The 6,940-nt window shown below is 39.6% G+C and overlaps 1 pseudogene; it reads left to right on the forward strand.

Annotated features, from left to right (window-relative positions):
- The first annotated feature begins 1,871 nt into the window (after nt 1-1,871).
- On the forward strand, nt 1,872-5,025 carry LOC129076005 (Golgi-associated plant pathogenesis-related protein 1-like; annotated as a pseudogene).
- The last annotated feature ends 1,915 nt before the right edge of the window (nt 5,026-6,940 follow it).

The following is a 6,940-nucleotide window of genomic DNA, read 5'->3' on the forward strand; positions in this document are numbered from 1 at the left end:
GCAGCAAGGAATATTTCCCTAAGGCAGTTGACAAGCCTAGGCCCTGCTTATGAATCCTATCCCTGATAAGTTCAACAAATAAACACTTTGTTCATAAAACACAAAATGGATGTGATATTTCAGACAGGAGAGAACAGAGCTGCCTCTCCAAATGAGGTTCTGTTGATTCAATACATCAGATTCTCCTCCTCCCCTGAACTACTCTAGCAGGGCTGGCTGCAATTGCTATGTGTGCTAAACTTCAAGAAATCTATAATAATCAAACCTTTAAATTACCTCTTCTGTTTAACAGAAAGCTGCTAGGGAATGTGCTGTGGGAGTGTCAGAGGAATCCTAGCTGTTGAAAATTCTGTTGGCCCACCAAAAAACTGTGATTGCCACTATTACTACCACACCAGCAGTAAAAATTTAAGAAATGAGTCTTTCATCTCTAGTTACCCATTTATGCTGCTAAAGCCAAAAAAGACCCTGTTGGTATGCAAGCCATTGACGTCCACAGTGCACTGTAAAAGTATAGATGTGCATGCTTGGGAGACTATAGGTACTGAAGGAGCATGCTACTATGTAGACAGAAAGCTCATCCCTAGACTGTTTGTCATTAAAGAGCCCAGATGCCATTATCAAGGCACTGTGACTCACCTTATGCATTTTCTAAGCCACTGAACTCATTTTAGAATAAATACTTCAGATTTCATGGACCAGGGACAATTGACTGCAGAAAACTTGTTATAGTTACGAGAGATTGAAAATTATTGAGAGTTTTGTTTTGAAATATAAATAATATGCTTAAAAACACCAAAATCCCCAAATCCCCATTTGCTAAACAAGAAACCTGGGAGGTATTCTTTCCACATCTTCCTTACCCAATCATTGTGAAGATCTGCTGAGTAGACTTTCTGAAACTCACCCGAATATTCTACTTCTCTTCCAACTGCACTGCTGTTACCTCAGCCAGTCTCCATCATTTTTCACCTCATAGCTTTTTCCTTGTTACTCAAAGTGAGAGCCTCAGCTCATTAGCATCAGCGTCACTCTGAAGTTTGTCAGAAATATGGAATCTTGGATCCCACCCGAACCTACTTATGATCTGAATTTTGGCGAGGCCCCCTGATGATACATATGTCCGCTGCATTGTGAAAACACTGACATGCCGCCCTGCCTCCGGCTTTATGAGTCTCCATTCCATTATGAACAGCAAAGCCAGAGCAACCATTATATTGTAGAGTTTAAATGTGATCATGTCACTATCTTGCTAAGACCCTTCCATTTCTTCTTGTCTTTTGGCTAAAGTACAGAAGCTTCAAATTGAATTGCAAAGCCCTTCATGACCTGATTCCTGACTATCTCCCCAGCTTCATTGCATAACACTTTCCCTTCCCATACTATACCATAGCCATCTGTGTTCCAGATGTGACTTTTCCTTTCACAAATGGTGTCTTTTTGCACTTGCTCTGCACTTGCTGGCATATTCTTTCCCCCATACTGGTCAACCTTAGTCCTTTAGACTTTAATTTCAATGTTAGTTTCTTAGGAACGATACGCTCTGACCACCTAAATCTCTTAGCATCATTTTTTGCCTTGTTGCGATACTCAATGCTGTGTTAACTTGCTCACTGTATATACTTCCAAATAAACTTTAATTCTCATGAGGACAAAGGCCATGTCTATCTTGTGCAGAGCCATATCCCCAGTGTTTAGGACAGTAGCTGGCACAACATGGCAGTTGTGAAAGAGTGACCAAATGAAATAACTTCTCATAAAGATGAATGGGCAGTTGTCCACATCTTTGAGAATAACTGTCTTCCAAAATTATGAGGTGCTGTCACAGGGAAGATGGATCATATTTATTCTGATGGATTCCAGAGGGCAGGATGATATCAGAAGGGCTCATGAATGACTACCGCTATATCCCAGCATGCTGTTTGCACCAAAGTAAGTGTTGACTGGATGAGTCAGAATGGGTAAATAAAAGTTTTAGGAAGAGAGAAATCATTAAAGCAATAACTGAGTACCATTTACCAGATATTGATAATGGAATGGATTGTTCTGTGAGGAAGATCAGATAAGATGACATTTAAAGGCAGGATACAGAATTAAAAAAAAATCCTGCCTTAGAAAATGGTTGGAATAGATTGATCTATCAGATACTTTGCATCTATAAGGGTCCATTATTTTATCAGTTCCTCTGTAAGGAGAAATGGTGTCACTCATAAGTGCTGGCCTTAACTTTTTAAAAAAGTGACTCATATCAGTAAATGATTGTATCACTGGTTTTATGTGGAGACTGGTAGTAAGTTGCCTTGTTATTGTGTGTAATCAAAAGGATACTGACACCAAATATTTCCCTAGTGGGTTTTCCGTAGTCCTTAATCTCCACCATTAGAGAGTCACTCCTTGGAAATGTTTTTTCTCCAGGCACCAATGTTAAAAATGAAAATGTCACAGGAAAGGCAACATATTTGGTTATTACCCATAATCTCCATCCTTATCTGAGATCTTTTATGAGAACCCATTATTATAGTTGAGAGTGAACGATGGAAGGGGCCGGGATAGAGTGGTAACATTCAGATAGTGAGACATCTTTAGCTACAGCCTCAGCTGAAATATATCTCCACAGAGACCTTTTTAGATACCTCAATCTAAATAATGTGTTCCTCCATGTGATTTTCTCCTATATCAACTTTCATTCATTCGAAATATATTTAATGAGTGCCTCTTATGTGCTAAGCATTGTTCAAGGTACTTTGGATACACCAGTAAACCAGAGACCAAAATAGACAAAAATACCTGCCATTGTGACCCTTGCAATTTAGTGAAGTATGGTCCAAGGACCAAGAATGCCAGCATCACCTGGAAGTCTGTAAGAAATACAGAACATAGGTGTTGCCCAGACCTACGAAACCATGTTCTGCCTTTTAACAGAATCCTCCGATGACTCATATATATGTTGAAGTTTGAGAAATACTCTTCTAGTACACCTGTCCTTTATTTCATGTTATTTTTAAGTTTTTTGAAAAGATTTTATTTATTTATCTTGAGAGAGAAGGGAAGGGAGGAAGAAAGGGAGAGTAGCATCAATGTGTGGATGCCTCTTGCACACCCCATACTGGGGAGCTGGCCCGCACCCCAAGCATGTGCCCTGACTGGGAGTCAAACTGGCAACCTTTTGCTTCACAGGCGCACTCAATCCACTGAGCCACACCAGCCAGGGCTATTTTTTACATTTTTAAGTGACATATTTCTCTACCTACAATATTTATTTGGCTAAACCCTGTTTGCTTTACTAGATGATAAGCTGTAGGAAGTCAGGGACTAAAGGGCAAAGATGGGAGAGATGGGAAAATGTCAGTGACAAACTTCATCTGTTATATAGGCCCGCCAAGGCACAGACATCACTTTTCAGTCTTGCCAACTGATTCACCTACTGCCCAGCAAGCAGGGCAACTGGACCCTATGAGAAGAACTAGCTAACGTCTGTGAATTTTTCATCTTTATTCCCAGCTTTATTATCTCTTGCATTTTTTAATCTTTCAACAAAAAAAAATTACTAGCATAAGAATATTTAATAAAAAATTGATGGTAGTCATCTGCATGGATAAAAAGTAAGTAAGTTCTTGTAGTTTTTGGTACTTGCAAAATTAATCCAATAACCCTGCCTCTACCTTTATCCCTGCAAACCTGATTTTCTTTTCTCTTCTAATTTTATAACATAATTTGGTCCTCTTTAACATCGCAGTTGGCTTTGGTGGATGATGAGATTGTCCCTATGTTACATTTTCTGTAACCTATACTGCACAGCAGTGCTTGGCAAACTGTCCCTTGGGCCAAATCTGACCGACCAGCCCCATTCATTTTTATGTGACTTGTGAAGAATCTATTTTACATTTTTAAGTGGTTAAAGAAATCAAAAAAGGGACATTTTATGACACATGAAAGTTATATGAAATTAAACTTTCAGTGTATATAAATTGAGTTTTATTGGAACACATCCATGCTCATTCATTTGTGTATTGTCTATGCTTGTGTTCAGGCTATAATGGCAGAGATGAGTAACTGAAACAGACCATATGGCCACACAACCTAAAATTACTGTCTGGGCCTTTACAAGAAAAGTTTGCCAACTTTTGCTCTGTAGTACCATTAGAAGTATAATGAGCCACGTGTGCAGTCTTAAATTTTCTGATAGGCACATTAAAAGCAGTGACAAAAAAGGTGAAATTAATTTAAAAATACTTTAGCATAATATATCCCAATTATTATCATTTCCATATGTAATCAATATTTGAAATTATTGAGATACTTTACATTCCCCTTTTTTGTACTAGGTCTTCAAAATCCAATGTATATTTTATATGAACAGCACAGTTCAATTCAAATTCATTGCATTTTGAGTGCCAATATGCACATATAGCTAGTGGCTACCGTGTTAGTCAGTGTAGATTTAGAGTGTGTAGTTAGAAGTTGAATAATTTAGGAGGCTATCCTAGCGGCATGCGGCTGGCCAGGGAGCACAGAGTCAGTGGGAGCCCAGAAGCGTACCAAGACAGCCGTGGGCAAGTCAGTTTCCAAACAATTTAATAATGAGTTCCTGAAGACCCGCGCGAAGTAGCAACAGCAGCATGGTGTCCCCCCACTGAAACTCTGCAGGAAGCTCGGTAAGAAGCTCAACCAGAAGACTCAGCTGTATTCAGAGGCCCTGGGCAGCACGAGGATCCTCAAGCACAGCCCTGAGTTCAGTCACAGCCAGTGCGGAGAAAACCCAGCCTGGGCATCCTAAGATCAGACAGGAATGGAGGTGGCTGATAGATGCTACAGTGAAATTAAGAACTACAACTTCCAGCAGCCTGGCTTCAACTCTGGGACTGGACACTCCATGGCCATGGTGTGGAAGAATACAAAGAAGATAGGAGGGGGAAGGCATCTGCAAGGGAGGACTCCTCCTTCGTGCTGGCTAGACACTTCCCAGCAGGGAATGTCGTCAACAAGGGCTTCTTTGAAGAAAATGTTCTCCCTCAAAAGAAGTAACTTGCCAGATGCAATGGGCAGGTGTCAGACTTAAGAACATAGATATGAAGTGCCTAGAACAACAAAAACACAGCTGTTTGTCTGTCTTTGTGGGTGTATGTGCTTGTGTGCGTGTGGTGCATGTGCATGTCTCTTGCACACACACTTGGATATACAGTTTTGCATGAACTCATTCTTATCAAAGGAATGAGACAATGAAGCCTTTACTCTGATGGTTAGAGCACAATTATTAGGATTTTTGGAAGTATCAATTTTTAAACTATCTTTTTGTTATTTTTAAAGCAAACTTTTCTACCTTTCTCACTTATAATATCCATCCCTGGACTTTTTGTATTCCAGATGTTTGTGATACTGAGAAATGAAGTTCATTTCCTGTGATCTTCATGCATTGTAATCTACTTGTGGTAGATATTAAAGAATAATATGCTTTCATTTAAATGTGACATAAAACACTCTCACAAAATTGAATAATTTAGTTTATCCTAATTGTAGGTATGGAATTAAAAATTATTATAATATCAATAGTAAATAATATCAGTGATAGGAATATGGCAGAAGGAAATTGTACCTTAGAGTTTAAAAAGCAGCCCTTCTTTGATGTATCAAGAGACAAAACATTGTAGGCGCATGGAAAATAACATTGTAAAAGCAAAGGTATCCCAGTTTCTTGGCTGTCGACATTGCATTACGGAAGAATTTTTCCCCTGAGATTTCTGGAGATAAACAAAACCTTGATAGGATAGAATTTATTTCCCAGGAAAGAAAAAGGGTGGACTTAATTTGTGGATTAGGTTTTTGAAGGCTCTATAGAAATAAATGGAAGAGAGTGGATAAGTGAGTGAGATTGAGAGACACAGAGAGAGAGAGAGATTCAGAGATACTTCACCTAAAAAGTGCAATTATAGCCTATTAGGGTAATCCATTTTAAACAGACCACTGAGAAGACTACCTGCCATGGAAAACAACAAAAACAAACTTGTTTGAACTGAATCTTCTGAAAATACGACACTGAGGAGATTTTAAGTATAGGCCACTGCGATATTGTGATTTATAAGAAATACATATATTGATCTTTCAGATGATCAAAATATATTTCTCATAAATAGTTGGTCTTCCTCCACAATTCCTGACTCATAGCTCAGGGAACCCAAGGTGTTTCGTTAAATGTTGAGTGAGAAGAATGGGTGTTTTCTGTTTTGTTAAAGAGGTACTTAAGAAAGCACCTAAGGATGGGGCCAGTTGCCAATGAAGCCAACCACTCACTGATGAGAGAATTGGAAATTTCAGTCCCATCCTCAGACCTCGGGAGAGGAGAAAAACTAGGGGTTGAAACAGTTGCTAATAGGCGTGGATTTAGTCAATGTATGGAAGTCTCCGTAAAAACCCAAAAGGTCAGGGTTTTGAGAGCAACTTTGGTGAACACATGGAGATTTGGGGAGGTTTTGGTGTACCTGGAGAGGGCATTGAAGCTTGCCTTTCCCCCCATACCTTGCCCTAGGCATCTTTTCCATCTGGCTGCTCCTGAGTTATATCATTTTTCAATAAATCAGTAATCTAGTAACATATTCCTCTGAGTTCTGTGAGCTGGTCTAGCAAATTAATTGCATGCAAGTAGGGGGTTGTGGGAACCTCCAATCCGTAGCCAGTAGGTCAGAAGCACAGGTAATCTGGGCTTGTACCTGGTATCTGAAGCGTGTGGGAAGGGAGGCAGTCTTGCGGTCTTAACCTGTGGAATCTGATGTTATCTCTGGGTATATAGTGTCAGAATTGAGTTGCGTTCTTGGATACCCTGATGATGTCCTAAGAATTGTTTTGTTAGCATAGGAGACCCCCCCCCACCCCCCAAACAGAAATTGAGTCTCAGGACACCCGTTTTGGCCACCCTTTCCAAAGAGAGCTATTTTTACAGATTCAA

This window comes from Pteronotus mesoamericanus, unplaced genomic scaffold (assembly GCF_021234165.1).
Source record: "Pteronotus mesoamericanus isolate MK-2021 breed Mesoamerican mustached bat unplaced genomic scaffold, CSHL_Meso_final contig_56, whole genome shotgun sequence".
Taxonomy (NCBI): Eukaryota; Metazoa; Chordata; class Mammalia; order Chiroptera; family Mormoopidae; genus Pteronotus; species Pteronotus mesoamericanus.